Genomic DNA, 17153 nt, shown 5'->3' on the forward strand with positions numbered 1-17153 from the left:
CATTCGTCCACAAGCGTGGCTCCATCAATTCTGTCATTGTTTTCCTCCCAACTGGTCATTGGAGCACAGATTAGAATTTATGTGTGGCTATTTAGAAATGAACCAGCTGTAAGAATGCGATCGGTCATTCACGATTGCCACAGTGAAGGAGAATTTTAAGAATTTTATCATGCCTTCCTCTCAGCATATCGGTCTCAAGCTACACAAGACTGAGTAAAGCATAGCATCATAATGGTGAAACATTTCGAACAATCTGAATTTACCAGTCTTGTGAAATATTTTGAAGACATGTTGCACAAGAATCAGTGCCTTTCAAAGCCATACAGCCCCTCAGAACTTATCCGCATTTGCTTAATCAAATTGCGTGAACATTTACGACATATTATTTTGGCAGGACGTTGCAAAGACGACATTGAAGCTTTTCACGGACTCTTACAAGAATTAGAAATTGACACTGACAATCGCGGAACGCGAAAACAGGAGCACAACAATTACAGGTCACATCCGTCACAATTCCGCAATGACAGAAATAATAAATGGACATGACAAGGCTATTCTTACAACGTAAATCGTGACCAAAACAGACACCACCCATATGACAACCGTTGGCAGAGTAGTAATAACTACAGGGAAAGATCACCTCTCCGCAGTAATGACTATCACATAGACAATCAGAGAAACAGACAATATGGGAACCAAAATAATTATTATCAAGGGAGACAGAATAACTTCAGACGCAACAGTTCAGCGTGCAGTTGCGATTCAGGGAGAAATTCTCCATCATGTGACCGACAAGAAAGAAATTATGGAATCTACCGAAGTGACGACAGACAATATAATCGTAACGACAGACCTTAATTCCATCAGAACTGGCTGGATTCAAACAGGGCAGGGCCCTCTCGACAAGGTGAATTTGTAGAAGTTAGGTCTCCAAATCCCAATAAGGACACGCGCCAACAAAGAGACAGACAATGACTCACACAGCAGGCAGCCTCGTGCGCCGGCTGGCTCACAGAAAAATAACATAGACGCTGACCTTGAGAAATATTCCAGTATTCTTTACCGATGTGTACCGCATGATAATTGCATTCGAGTTAAAACTCTGCGTACTAGGAAGAGTAAAGGATTGCACCACATTTCACATGTAAAACCGTTTATTGAAAGATAATGTGCTTTTTAACTTAGTCTTCGCTATAAAATTTTTCACTTCACGTTACTAGTACGCTTCGTCAGACTTAGCAACTGTTAACACGCAACTGTGTTTTAAAATTACCTATCCATTCGAGAACCTAGGGAACATATTTAGACAGTAATTACGAATGCATTATTACAGTGAACAGATGACACAGTGTTATTGTGTGTGTACATTCTTGCTTGTTAGTAGTATGATTACGTAACGACTGTAAGGCTCACATACTTAGAGCATATACCAGTACAGCTGACGAGATTTTAGTGCAACATTTGGGTTTACTTGAGAATACATTCGGGATTTAAAGTACTTTCTGTGAGATTAAAGATGACTTAGCATTTGGTTCCTTTGACTTCTACATGATTATATCACGACGCTACTAATGTGTGACACAATTTAGATTATTGCTTTTGCGGTGTGTCTGTATTATATCTACACAGTTTTTCTGTATTATTCTGGAAAGTAAAACATGTTTTAGTAGGAACTTTTGTGGTATAGCTACAATGAGACAGCCTTTTCCGTAGCACAACTATACGTTAGAGCACAGTACTTTCTGGGTCACGGTACTGTACTTAATAACTATGATATCAATACGCATAGCATTTCAGTTTTGTTTATTACGAGGCAAGTACATTGACTTCTACAGAACTTTGTTTATGGACGACGATAATTACGACACTTTTATCTTACAACAATACGCACAGTTTAGCGATACAGTACATGTATTTGAGTGATTAATTTTGTACTTAAAACATTTATTTTTAAAGATATTTGAAGTGCAATGATACAAAGGTTTTCTGTGATACATTTCATTCCATTGCTGTAATCTGTGACACCTGAGGGTATAATTACATTAATCCTCAGGGGGGTACACGCTTACTTTGTGTACCACGTGTTTGGCAAGCACAAGGAGCCCTAGCTAATATGGTATTTGCTTATACAACTTTACACATCGGTACCATGTTTCTCTAACACAGAATTACACAGCTATCTGATTATTTAACTGAGAGATACAAACATCTTCTTACTACATCAGTGACAGATGTTTACGCAATTACACACTTGGATAACTTCACACTTATGAAACTGTATTTTGTCTGTACTTTGTGAACTGTTCATATATTTTTCGGTACCATTGTGATGCTATGTGAGCTTTGAATGATGTATTTGGTATGGGATCATGATTTTTAAAGTACATTTGAGGTAGATGACACTATTGAAATGAGCAAAGAATTTTTGTTTAGGTTTTGAAATTATTGCAGAAAGCTACGACTTTTTTGAGATTTGACTGAAGTGTTATGATGTTATTATTACGACGACTATGTGAATTATGCTGTTGAGGAATGTTTATTATGATATGTATTTATTATGATGAAATACTGAAGAAGTGTCGACGAATATGTATATGTGTAATAAGGTAAGGAATAATGAGTAGTGGTTAGGGACTCTGTTTTGTGAAAAAGAATGTCTGAAACCAAGAATCGTACATTAAGAGTTATGAAATGTGTGTATATGAGTAATGTATCACAATTCCGACAAAAATTTTTTGGACAGTGTTATATTTATAGGATTTTGTTTCTATGTATTTGCAACGCAAATTCACGACCTGTGAAATTTTTATATGAGACTGTCACTGTAGTGCAAACTGCTGTCATAAATATTTCGGTAAGAAAGTTGAGTGACCTGCACATAATGGGTCGTGGGCGCCCAGCTGTGTCACCTACCTGGAAAAAAAGCCATTAGATGGAAAAAAGAGGCCATTAACCTCGCTACTGACATTGCTTTGTAGAAAGCATCGCAAATACGACACGCTCATTACTTGGAAACATATCGTACTTTCTGATATTTACTGAAATGCCTAATGAAATGACGAGAAGTAGTTCATGTCTACACACCTGATTATGACTACTGTCTTTCTAGATGAGATATTTTTTTTACCACTTATAACATGCCACATGGCTATTGAATGATGTTCTAATGCTTTGCTTTGTACATAGTTACTTATTTTATTTGATATCTGTTTTCCAGGTGTGTTGCATCATTGGTTTTATAAAATAAAATTAAATGCATTTGCTAATGTGAAAACGTTCTGTCAACAGATCTAACAGATAATAATTTTATGATCCACATTCTTCAAAAAAGGAGCACTTGGAAAGGAAAGATTAATAAGAAGGGACTAATAACAGTAACTGCATACACAATTTTCTTTTCAACTACTTGGTAATATTTCTCGTAGAATAAGTTGTGGCGCACCACTTTAATTACATAGACATTAAGATGTGAATAGACATTTCCCTTATCTGCATTGTTGTCTTTAGTGTACTATTTTCTCTGCTTGAGCTTTGTCATGTTTAGATATTAGTTATTGCATTTGCTGCTGGTGTTTGCCAGGCATTGCACTACTAAATTTCATTTTGTATTACTCTCTTAAGCCAGTTTTACTACTGATTTATTTTTCTTGTTGCTGCGCATTGGCTCATATTCGTTGTAATGTTGCTTTTGCTCTGCTAATTTATACTGCTGCTTGCTTTGACAATTTCCATTTTGTTTCATTGCTGTTTGTATTAATTGTTTTGCGCTGCTGCATTGCCTTGTCCCTTAGTTTAGCATCTGAGCTCAGTAGATTTAAGTTAGCTTAAGATGGGGTAGGCTATATAAGAGAACGAGTTGTGATGAATTGGAAGAAATGCATTGAGAAGATATAAGAAAATGGTTTGGACAAAAAGAAAGTATTTTGAAAGAGGATATGAACAAAAAAATAGGGTTTAGGGACAACAGGTTTAGGTAGGATTTTCTTGGAAATAAATGATGAGGTAAGATAGCGGAAAATAAATAATGAGATAAGAAATATGTGAACATATAAATACAGAAAACATGCTTGGATAGGATTTTTTTGGCGGAAACAAATGTTGAAATAAGACGAAAGATCTATGGAATGAAGTTTTGGATTTGACTGCAGTACCAAATGTTACACTGAAAACAAACCCTGTCCTTCCCTCCTGTGTTATTCTGCTATGTGTTTGTGTACTCTTGTGTATTTGTGTTTTTCCTGTCTTTATGTGTTTAGCTACTAGGATTTATGTTGTAGAATTTTTCTAGTAGTAAGCTACATTCACTATGATGTGGAATACTGTTATCCTCAAATATAATTTGCATTAATAATATGTTATTTACTTTGTACAGATGTTTATAGACATTATTAATTCTGTTCTGTTTCAATGCTCATATGTGAAATTAGTATTTCGAAAACTATTTTCATTATTTTACATATTTACTTGTGTCATAATTCCGGTAACACTGATGTGTATGTTTATTTCTAGTGTTTTGTAAAGCCTGTATTACTACAAATGTTATCTGTATTATTATGTTTGTAATGATGTATTTTGTACCTTTGTTATTGTATTCTTATGTTATAAAATTGTAATTGACACCAGTTCATCAAATTAAGTAACTTGTAAGCTACGTTTCACTGCACACGTTTCTGTTGGTCATAGTATATGGACAATATGTGAGAAGTAGGGACTGATAGTGATTGCACGTGTGTTAATAGTTCAGGAAGGGACTGGATAACAGCATTGCTGGTTCTAAGGACATTTCAAAAAAAATTTGTGAGTGCACAAGTGGTGGTTCATAGACTTGCTATATTGTCCACAAGACTCTTCTATGGTGATTGTGCACCTGCACATTCGCAACGGATGGCTGCTAGCCATCTCTACAAGGACTACAGGGGTCTATACCTTTGATTACTCACCAACGCCATTATTTCTACAAGGACTGCAGTGGGTCTGCACCTCTGGTGGCCCACAAATACCGAAATCTCTAACAAGACTACAGTTGGTCTGCTCTGTGATGACCTACCTACCAAATTCTTCAAAACTTCGACAGACTCTGCGGTGGGTTTGCTCTGTTGTGGCCCATTACCTGTCTGCATGTCAAGAGTCAGCACTGTCTTTCTGTTGGAAGGACCACACTACTTCTTCAAGACTGAATTGAAATCCACTACTTCCGTGTGCATTGTGTTTTACTGCTCAGCCTTTGAAAAAAAAACTGCAATTTTACTGTGATGAATCATCACGACTGTCTTTATGGACTGTGAGAAAATTTTAGCTTTTGAGCAACATTGTATCAATAAGTGGGTGCATTTGATTTCTTTGTTATTGTAATTATGAAAACTTTTTTCAAATCTGTATTGGCCACTGCCCAAAACAATTTGTAAATTTTTTTGTGGGGAGCATGGGGGCTATGCAAGTAGGCTGTTTAGGTTTTATATTGGTAACGCCACGTAGCGCTCTGTATGAAAATCACTGGCTGTGCTGTGAGCAGTCTGTGGCTGGTTTGCATTGTTGTTGGCCATTGTAGTGTTGGGCAATTGGCTGTTAACAGCGCGTAGCGTTGCGCAGTTGGAGGTGAGTCGCAAGCAGTGGTGGATGTGGGGAGAGAGATGGCGGAAATTTGAGAGCCGATGATCTGGACGTGTGTCCATCAGAGACAGTACATTTGTAAGACTGGATGTCATGAACTGCTATATATACTGTGACTTTTGAACAATATTAAGGTAAATACATTTTTTGTTCTCTATCAAAATCTTTCTTTTGCTAACTGTGCCTATCAGTAGTTAGTGCCTTTCGTAGTTTGAATCTTTTATTTAGCTGGCAGTAGTGGCGCTTGCTGTATTGCAGTAGTTCGAGTAACCAAGATTTTTGTGAGCTAAGTGATTTGTGAAACGTATAGGTTAATGTTAGTCAGGGCCATTCTTTTGTAGGGATTTTTGGAGGCCAGATTGCGTTGCGCTAAAAATATTGTGTGTCAGTATGTCTGAGAACGTTCAGTTTTGCTCAGCTGTTTGAAAAGCAAATAACGTAAGAGGTTTATCAGCACAGTAATTCATTAATTTTTCTAAGGGGACGTTTCAACGTCCACGTAATCTTTCATTTTTATTTTGTTCATCACTCTTGTGACCGATTCGGTGTGATCCTTCACGAATTCGTCTCATATGGTAATTTCTGCAGCTCAGAGTACCAGTTGCACCGTAAGTCCTCAGTTATTTGTTGGTTGTATTCCATCCTCTCTCTTCCTCTACAGTGTTTAGTCTCTATATATCCCACAGATGTTACTTTTCTCGCTCTTCTCACTTCTGCTACTTCTCATTACTTGCGTGTTTCTTTAGTTTACTCTCAATGCATATTCTTAATACACTGGACTGTTCATTCGATTTAATATGTGTTGTAATTCTTCTTCGCTTTCGCTGAGGATAACAGTGTCAACAGCGAATATTATTATTAACATCTATACATCCAGAAAATATACACGCTTTTGAAGATTTACTTTCACCATTCCTTCCCTAGTATATAGATTAAACAACAGGGATGAAAAATTGCATCCCTGTCTTATGCCCCTTGTAATCCAAACATACCATGCGGGTCCAAACAACTTCAGCACTCTGTGTTGAAATCTCTGTATCTGTGTGCTCGGTATGGTTCCTAAATAAAGTTTTACACATTTTATGTCCTGCACGCGGATATTAATACCCTTGAAAAGACGTTTTACTTGTAGTATATGTAAAACGCTTTCTGACTTAACCCATCAGATTTGTCTTAGTTGCTTCCTCTGAATTATTTTGCTGTTGAAGGTAACTATGTGGCGAGATTGTGAGGTACTTCAAGAGATAGCGCATATCTCTTTTTCAATTAGTATTTACAGAATGCATGTGGGTACTTAAATCGTAACGCACTGTGAATTGATTTTCGTGTTCAGTTCTGTTAATGAAATGAAGGCTGAATAGCACAAATACAGTATCTAAATATGAAAATCGATACTGTAGTATCATAAATAGAATAGGTAATTCAGAGAATAAAATAAAAACCATATGGTCAGTTATGAAGGAAGTGACTGATCAGCAGCACAAGGTCGACGAAATAAAGTCAGCTCATTTTCTGAGCATTGCTGGTGAATTAAATCATATAACTCTCCTGGAAAATGCCTTTCCAAGACTGATTTCTGAAATAGTCCTCTGTGATACAGACAAGGGGGCAGTGACTCAATAATTAAATTACTGAAGACTTAGGACTGTCTTGGATATAATAAAGTGCCTAGCAGAACATTAAAGTACTCTGGCGCACATGTTAGTCCTCTTTTTAGCCATAGTTGTAATTTTTTCTTTAGGAATGGTCAGTTTCCTGAACGATTAAAGTACTCAGTAGTAAAGCCGCTTTATAAAAAGGGAGGAAGGGGTAATGTAGACCATTTTATACCTATTTCTATGCCATCAGTGTTTGCTAAAGTTATTGAAAACGCTGTATATGTAACGATGATTGACCATTTATATCACACGAGTTGCTATCAAATATACAGTTCAGCTTTAGAAATCGTTTAACAACTGAAAATTCTATATTCTTTTTTCTCTGTGAGGTACTGGATTTGTTAAACAAAAGGTTTCGAACGCTAGACTTATTTTTTGATATAACTTGGGCGTTTGATCGTGTTGATCACAAAATATTACTCCAGAAGTTGGACCATTATGGAATGCGGGGAGTAGCTCACAAATAAACTAACGCTAAATCACAGTAAGACGCAGTTTTTACAGTTTCTAACACACAATTGAACAAACCTGACTGGTTCAATTTCACTGAATGAAACTTAACAATTCAAATTTCTAGGTATTCGTTTAGATAGTAAACTTTCATTCACTTATGTCGTGTGGTATTCTATTTTGGGGTAACGCTTCCCGTTCTAAAGGGATATTCTTAGCCCAGAAACGGACGGTTTGGGCGATAAGTGGTGTAAGTTCACGAAACTCTTGTTGACCGCTGTTCACGAGTCTGCGTATTTTGACATTGGTTTCTATATATATATTCCTTACTGTCATTTCTTGTTAACAACATTAGCTTATTCCCAAGAATAAGCAGCTTTCACTCAGTTAATACTCGGTAGAAATCAGACCTGCATTTGGATCGGACTTCCTTAAGTCTTGTGCAGAATGTGTGAAATATACTGCTACATCTATTTTCAATAAACTACTACTAGAATTCAAAAATCTTAGCAGTAATCCACGCCCTTTCAAATCGAAACTGAAGAGTTTCCTCATGGCTCACTCTCTCTATTCTGTCGAGGAGATCCTTGGAAAATTAAGCTGATTCTTGTTGTATTGTTAATTGCGTTTACTTAAATTTATGGCTTGACTTTTTCGCGTTCATAAACATTTTATTTTTATCTGTTATTACCTTTATGTCGTAATTTCATGTACTGACAACTTCCATTACCTTGGATATTTGCTCCTCAATTTCGTCCTACGGAACGTGACGTGTAAATAAATAAATAAAAACAAATACCACATTTTGCACATTTCTGTGACATAAAATGAGCTTAATTAAACGTCTACGTTGTCTCCCGACCGTCTCTCCCTACACAAACTCTCTTGAAAGGCTGATACCGGACGAAAACTTTATAGAGTTATAGGCACTATAGCTGGATGCATTTCAAAGCGAATTCCGCTGGCGGAAATAGAGTTATTGGAAGGTAATCAGCTGACGATGGCTAATACATGTATCAAAGACTCCAGCCTAACTAAACCTGTGCGCACTTTGCAACTAAAATGGGCTAAGGTAATTAAGAGCGGACTGAAATTGAGAGTGCGCTTTGTGATGGCGGACAAACAAACGGCAGAGACTCGGAAAGCGACAACCGCACGGCCGGAGCCCGCAACAACAATGGCGGTTCGAGCACAGGCAGCGCGACCTGATGATTGTGGGCCCGCGGCAATCAATCGCGCTGCTAATTGCCAATCGCAAAACATCGCGGCTATCCGGCATCGGCGGCGCTGACCTGTGACAGCGAAGACCCGCCGGACCTGCTGCGCATGCGCAGAGCGTAGGGCGCCGAGTGCCGCGCTGCTGTCGTCCGACATGAGGCACGGGTGATGCGCCGAAAGCAATGCAAAAGGTATTACAACTCATTTATTACGTCACACACATGGTGAAGCCAACGCCACCGATACAGTTTTATAAGGTTTTTTAGGTTTATATTCGGAGTATTTTTACATAAGGTACTCGTGAACTTACACTTCGTGGAGTGTTTAGATTTCGTTTGATTTATTATCCCATTCATATTTCCGTCCGGATTACACGTAAATATCTGCGCAGCAGTTCAAATACCCTCGGTATGCACAGTGTATCTTGTCTGGAAACAAAGTATTCTATTAAGGCACGGTACTTCCTGTTGACAACAGAGATGTTTACACTATACCCTAAAGCTTGCATTCGGTTGTCTGTCAGGTTAGATTCATCGGTTTATTATTTTTCTTATTTGGCCAAGATGCTAACATCTAACAGCTTCGTGCAAATATGAAGTCATATACATTGGGAAATCGCAATACACATTCGCAGCAGAATTAACGGATCACTTTTTCTAAACCCTGTAACAGTCTCACATTTCGACAGTGAAGTTTTAAATATGACTCGAAGGGGCCCACAAGCTTCCTCTATAATGGTGCGAAAGCATAGTGCCCTGAGGCATCACGCTCGCGCTCTAAGATGCTTGGAAGAGCAAGGTGTCGACACCTGCGGCGAAAAGCCGAGAGCTCATAAATTGATGTGACGTGTAATGTGGGTGAATGATGCCACATTGGCACCAAGTTTGACCACAGTTTTGCCCACTGCAACGGCAGACGTGTCACACAATAGGAAGGTTGTCACAGCTCGTCTTACCCACATGACCGCGATGCCCGGCGTTGAAATCACGTGGTTTTCTTATCGATGGCCGAGGGTACCGCTGCTGAGAATCGACACGAAAAGGCCTCAGAGTGTGGTGTAAGGGGCATAAATGAAACCGCGCCTTTCTTTGGGTCGTTGATTCGCACACATTTCGCTGTCGAAAACGGCAGTTCGCACTGCAGTGAGAAACAGGACGACTTTTTTGACGAACTTCGACTGTGCTAACAGCGCCGAACATTTCAATCCTTCTCAAAGGAACTGAGGGACTGCCATACACACTGAACGCGATCGCATCCCTTTACAATACAGCACGACAACAATTTTTACTCTTGTGTACACTTTCGTACCACTACGGCCCGTTCAAAACCATTCAGCGAAAATGGAACGTAGCAAAGAGTGCTTATGCTTCTGGAACTGGGCAGAGCTGTGGTGAAATTTTGTACCAATGTGACATCAGTAACTCTCCTGACATGTCACGTGAACTTATGTACTCTGGCCTTTTTTCCGCAGGTGTTGACCGCGCGGGGTAGCCGCGCCCTTAGCGTAAGTTGGTTTAACTTAGATTAAGTAGTGTGTAAGCTTAGTGTCGGATGATCTCAGGAGTTTGGTCCTAAGAACTTACCACAAATTTCCTATTTTTCGCAGATGTTGACACTTTGAAGCTACTTTGAGCGTGACAGTGACGCCTCACGCCACGACCCTTTTGCATTTCCGTAGAGAAAGCTTGTGGACCCCTTTGAGCCAAATTTTAAACTTAAGCGTTTGGAAAGTGTGGTCCTTTAATTCTATTGCACCCTGTAAAAAAACAAAAAATAGTCAACCCAGATGTAATGGTCAGTTGTCAATGTAAGTTCGTCATGTACACGCCATAGTCGAGTATGCAAATGATTGGAATTGCAGTTCTTTGTGACAGACAGAGCGGCCAACAGAGTGAATTAGTGCTCTTCGCGTCTAGTGTTATTAGCAGGCTTCCTATGTTATATACCGTGTATTACGACTATAAGACGCACTTTTTTTCTTAGAAAACTCAGAGGTGCCTCTTATACTCGAAATTAATATAAAAGTGTTCAGCATTTGATTTAAAATTCTCTCCAGTTTTAAAAATGGCCAATGTTCAACGTCGCTGGAAACCTATCTCTATCTGGAAGCAATGGATTCAATTGGCAGTAGCAGTGTATCGATTCAACGAACATGAGTTTCTGGGGTTCCCAAGCTTGCCAGCCCTGCCTCCCTCCCGCCGAGCCAACAAAAACCAAGAATACTGTCTAGCATATGATGCGTCATTGCAGTCTACGATGCCATTGAACTTGACCTGAAAGTGATTTATGTCTATCAGTAACAATACAACTTTTTTTTGGTGGCCAGTTTTGTAATGGGAAAAAAGTAGAAAGTATTCGTATGATGCGGGCTATAAATTGATAGCAATAGCACATGCAGAAGAACACGGAATCAGAGCAACTGAGCGACATTTCGGTCCTCCACTAACGGAAAAAAATCATTGATGGGCTAGTAAAGAATGGAAAAAATGAGGAAGACTAAATATGAAAATAGAGGACTCAATTCAAAATAGCCAAAGCTAGAACATGGCGTACTGAAATGAATTCAAGGACGCCGTCGAAATAAAATTGGAATTAATATAAAAGTCATTCAAATACGAGCTCATAAGCTAGCGCTACATTGTAACTTAACAGGCTTTAAGGGTGGGTTTGGTTGGTGCTGCTGAAGCTGCTTGTGAAGTTGGATAGACTTGGCGTGCGAACAAAAACACAAATAAACAGAAAATGTCAACAGAGTATAATGAGAAAACATTGTCTTCCCATCGCTTTATTATTCAACATTGAAAGAAAAGCAGTGTGGACCTACGCCACGTAGCGAATATGGACAAAAATTCTCTGATATTTGATGAGCCGAGTAACAGAAACGTTTCCATGAAATGTGCTAAAACTGTAACTGTAAAAACAAGTGGACATAAAAAATGCACTACATTATTGTCCTTTCACGTTTGTTGACGATAATAAACATAATACAGCAATCACAAAAACAACGCAATTACCTTCTGAAATACCCACAGAAGTTCTTGTTGATGATGATGATTTTTTGTTTGTGGGACGCTCAACTGTGCAGTCATCACCGCCAGCACAAAGTCCCAAATTTTGCGCAGTCCAGTTTTTACACAGTCCAATCTAGCCACTGTCACGATTGATGATGAGGGTGAAATGGTGAGGAAAACACAAACACCCAGTTCCTGGGCAGACAAAATCTCCAATTCTGCCGGGAATAGAACCAGGGACCCCGTGATCTAGAGGCAGCAACGATAGCCACTAGACCTCGAACTGCGGACCCAGAGTTTTTGTTCACGTACATGACTATGGTTGGATGGACGAGGCTAGTATGAAATTATGGATTAACAGTGTGGGAGAGAAGGAAACGTGCTTTATTGTAGAAGAGCTCTTATCTTGTGCTAGATTAGTGTAGCAGGTATTTGAAAAGTCCTGTGAAAGAGGAAATGTGACAGGGAAACATAGAGCTTGCTGTTATTCTCAGAGAAATTACTTCACAACTGCCACCTCTTGATGTTTCGATAAATAAACCACTTAAATTGTATGCGAGAATGGAATGGAACAAATGGATGATGGATGAAATCCAACTTGAATTCACACCGAAGGGAGCTTTAAAACGACTTACAGTTAAACAAGTGTGTGTGGATAAAACAGTTGTGGTCTGGAGTGAGAAGACATTATTGTCAAATTTTTCAAGTAGTGCGGCTAAAGTAACAGACTCGATGGCAGTGAAGCCCATCTTATATATAAAGAGGACTACGGTGATGACGATGCAAAAAATGGAAATGAGCGTTTGGCGTCACTGGCCGGGAGCTCCCTTGTGGTGCAGGTCTCATTACATTCGACGCCACATTGGGCGACATGCGCGCTGGATGGGGATGAAATGACGATGAAGGCAACACCACACCTCCTTCCTGAGTGGAGAAAATCTCCGACCCAGCCGTAAATCGAACCCGGGCCCGTAGGACGGCAATCCGTCACGCTGACCACACAGCTATTGGGACGGGCATGATGAAGAAGAGGAAGAAGATAAAGAACGAAGTTGAGACGACGATTTTCAGGGATTGTAAAGATATGTTCGGATTTATAAGCTAAGAAACTTTTTTGTTTGGCTTTGCAATTTAATAATAAAATGGTAAACAATTATTTTTTTATTTCTTAAGAATCTTATAGTCCGTAAAATACGGTAAGGGGCCCGAACAGCTTCAGATGTTATTCACTGTGTTAGAGATGACGATGCCACGTACTCGCATGAGTCAGCATTATCACAACGTGAGTTTGATATTGGCCTGATGCAGATGTTGGTCTTCATGAGAACGTGAAGGCTGGATTAATCGTCGTCAAGGTTCTGATCGACCACTTCTGACCACCACCACGGGTCAACGCCGTATTGTGCAGCAACGAAATTATACCGTAATCGTTCCACATCCTCGTCTGTCATCCGAGCACATGTAATGGACTGGCTACTACATTCAGTGTCATCTCGCGCCATCGGTCGCAGACTAGTAGCAGTAGGTCTAGGGAGATAGCGTCCCACATTTAGGCTGCCGTTAACACCGCAACACAAACGACTGCATCTGGAGTGCTGTCGTGACCAGGAAGCATGGACTGTGGTACATTGTGTTGAGCGTTGCATAGCGGTTCTGCACAACAGCGTGTGACCGTGGTCAGCGAGTATGTCGAAGACCTGGGAGAGGTCCCATTCAGTAAATATTTTAGAGATGTACAGCAGTGTTAATCGTAACATCGTGGAGGGGGCGAGACTATCAGCTATGATTACAGGTCATGGCTGCTTCTGGGTGAGAGAATGCTGTCGACACAATGGTAAGCCATTGACAACCTGAGTGCTCGCGTGTTATCTCTCAGGCGACAGTAAACGTGGTGCCATTTTTCAAATGAACAAGGGTCGTACACACACGGCTCATGTCTCTATGAACTATCCGTGCAATGTTGAGGTACTCCTCTGGGCAGCAGGCTCTCCAGAGGTGTTCCCACGGGAACATTTGTGGGAGCTGCTTCATCCTCATATCAGTATCATTGTGTCAAAGATTACCTACAACACTCGTGAGCCATCTTGCCTCAGCTTGGATTAAAACAGCTTTGTGACAACATTCCTAACCGAATTAGTGATTACATCTAGGGTGCAGCGTCATAACTATAAGTGGACTCATACTACCAACTTCTTAGTGAATTTCGCTCGATGTTGTAACCACTGAAATAACATCACATACCATCTTAACCAGTGAAGTTCCATTTCGTTTCCGGTCCGCCGCTCGTGGTCTCGCGGTAGCGTTCTCGCTTCCCGAGCACGGGGTCCCGGGTTCGATTCGCGGCGGGGTCAGGGATTTTCACCTGCCTCGAGATGACTGGGTGTTTGTGTTGTCCTCATCATTTCATCATCATCGAGGAAAGTGGCGAAATTGGACTGAGCAAAGATTGGATAATTGTACGGGCGCTGGTAACCACGCAGTTGAGCGCCCCACAAACCAAACATCATCATTTCGTTTCCCCCTCCCTTTTGCGTGCTGATCTAGTTTTATTCCACATAACGACGTTTGCATAATGACTCATGGCTATTTTACATTGTCCATATAGATACAATTCTCAATTCAGTAATTCTGACATATTGATTATAGAAACAGAACGTGAAAAATAACTCTCATGCACCGGAATACTAGACTGCTTATGCAACCACAGATAATACACCAAATATAATACACACACATTAATATCTCGTATAAAATGAAAACACCTTTATACATTGGATGATCTTCTTGACACAATAAGAAAGGAACACTTCTGGGAAGCAGCACATATTATTCCACAGGGTTTCATGGGAAATGGTTTTGTTATTCTTCGAATGAACTGCCTGAAACCAGAAAGTGGTTTACATCTCCTTCTTTCTTCTGAGAGTCACAGTAAGAATTATCCTCTATGTATATTCGATGAAAGTGGGAAAGAGCTGATTCATGATTGGTATGAATTCGTAGCGAGGTCGTATCAGCTTAATGGTAGACTGAAATTTTCAAAACCAGGGGAGATTCTACTTGCTGGTAGGATCACAGCATATTATTGACATTTAAGGCAGAATGAAAGGCGCTAACTTTCAGCCACTCTGGTAGTATTAGTTATACGCTGTCAGCTTGCAACAGAGTTGTGGAAAGTCTACCCACTGACGAAGAATTGGTCGGTACGCACCTCGTGTGTCGATCCGCTGAATGTAGTGGAAGAGCGGCTTAACGACGCGGCACCGCCCCACAGTAGCTTTGCATCTGCAAATATAATATGGCAAATATCTGACGACTGTGGAACCATCTAAGGCCTAATTCAGAAGGCAGGCTCGTATATCCTTTCCAAAAGGTTTGGTACTCCATTTTTGCAAATTTACATGTATATCTTTGCTTTCTCATATGTGTTTAGGTATGGTGTTCTGGCTTTTGATTACTATCGGAGAATTTTCAAATAATGTGACACAGTATTGTTTTATTATCCTGTTCTGCACTAGCCTCCTTCCCGTAGCTTAAAAGGCAGTGATTGTCTAAGAAAGTACTATCACTTCGACGTAGACTAGAGTTTTTCTAAGAATGGTAACTGTTGTTCAAAGTTCCGAAAATAAGTTACTCCACGCTGCGAAGTAACATACCTGGCCTGTCACCACAAAGTCACTTCTGTCGCGACTCATACAATTGAATCACGTAGGCGTTCGCGACAGTTGCAGCACGTCTGAGATAAGAACTAATGGAGTCTTAACTATGTGACCTTGATATACTTAGTCTGGCCAGGAACATTTTAAATTTTCAGTCCAAGATTATGTTTCGCTGCTCCATTGTTTCGACACATTGGACGAAACGAGCGTCTACATGTCAGTAATCTTCATACAGAGCAGGTACCTTCAAGTGTCGTCCACTCGTTTAATTCAGATGCAGAGTGAAATATAGTCTCTCATTTTCTTCCTTTTTGTTTTGTAGATTCCTACTTCAAATAAGGTAGCTCCTCCGCAATGATTGAAAACTACCTCCAGGCGGCAGACTTTAACTGTTCGTAGGCTACTTTGGTACTATCCTCACACAATATCGAAATTTATGCTACTTTTTAGGTGTGCAATAGTCTGTGCCGTGATATTTGCGGGACTCGGTTTTCTATGGAAGACAGACTCCAATCTAGCGTTCAGCGTGTGGTAGACTGCAAGCGCTTGTTCTTTACTGGGCGAATATGGAGTGAATATCAGTCCACTGCTATTCTCCGCTTTGTGAATTCGTGTATCATTTCCGTCAATTTGATTGAATTGTCCGATGTCTAGGATTATTGTCTTTTTAAGCCATTTTTGTTTTTATGCTTCGCCAAGTCGACTGATATCCGAGGCTACAAGCCTTTCCTCCCAGTCGTTGTGTTAATGAAAATACTTCTGAGTGTTGAAGAGAGGGTGTATTTACCGTAGTTTGGTTGTAGGTCGCACTGCGTAATCGACGTGTACAAATCTCCTCTCCACTAAATGTTGAATGTGTCTAACCTGAACAAGTGTTCCCATCCCCATTCCTCTAGATTACATACACTATATAAATTGTGGACTTTGAATGCAGATTACAGTCACGTGCCGAGTATTGTGTTAATAAATTGTAAGCGCTTATCAGGTTCACGAGAGGATTACCACGTCCGAAGCTCCCAACGAATGTCTCACTCATGTAACAATTAATTGTACTCCTGTCAGTTTACAGATACATTGTCAATAGTGACTAATTCTGTAATAAAGCTGCATTACAGGTAGTTCAGTTTATAACACATGATTCCTGAGACGCTACCAAATCCAAGCACAATTAAGTAGAACAAAGACAATGTTATTTATTCCTTTCAAATTACACAGTTCATGTACTGAAATTTATTATACTCGTCTTTATTTACTGATGTTAACGTATTATGGCGAATAACACAAAATGACCCGTGAATAAAACTATCACACCGCAGAGAACAAGATGGAATAAGTGTCCTAAAGTTAAATATGTCACTGGATATGCGAAAGTCTGTGTCTACAACCTCGAGTGCAGCGCGATGTAGAGAAAACTATTTAGTTTGTTGGATATTAGTATTGATCTTTTTTTAATTTTTAAAAAATACCGATACGCATCTGGTTCTCCTTTCAAACACGCACTCACACAAGCGAGAACGACCATCCTCTCAAATAACGCGCACTGACGTGCG

At 39.9% G+C, this 17153-nt stretch overlaps 1 protein-coding gene across 1 annotated transcript in view; it reads left to right on the forward strand.

Moving 5' to 3' along the window:
• The window catches only part of LOC124795800 (dopamine receptor 2-like), a 596403-nt gene that overhangs the window by 276674 nt on the left and 302576 nt on the right, over positions 1-17153 (forward strand). The window lies entirely within an intron of this gene.

The sequence above is a fragment of the Schistocerca piceifrons genome, chromosome 4 (assembly GCF_021461385.2).
Source record: "Schistocerca piceifrons isolate TAMUIC-IGC-003096 chromosome 4, iqSchPice1.1, whole genome shotgun sequence".
NCBI lineage: Eukaryota > Metazoa > Arthropoda > Insecta > Orthoptera > Acrididae > Schistocerca > Schistocerca piceifrons.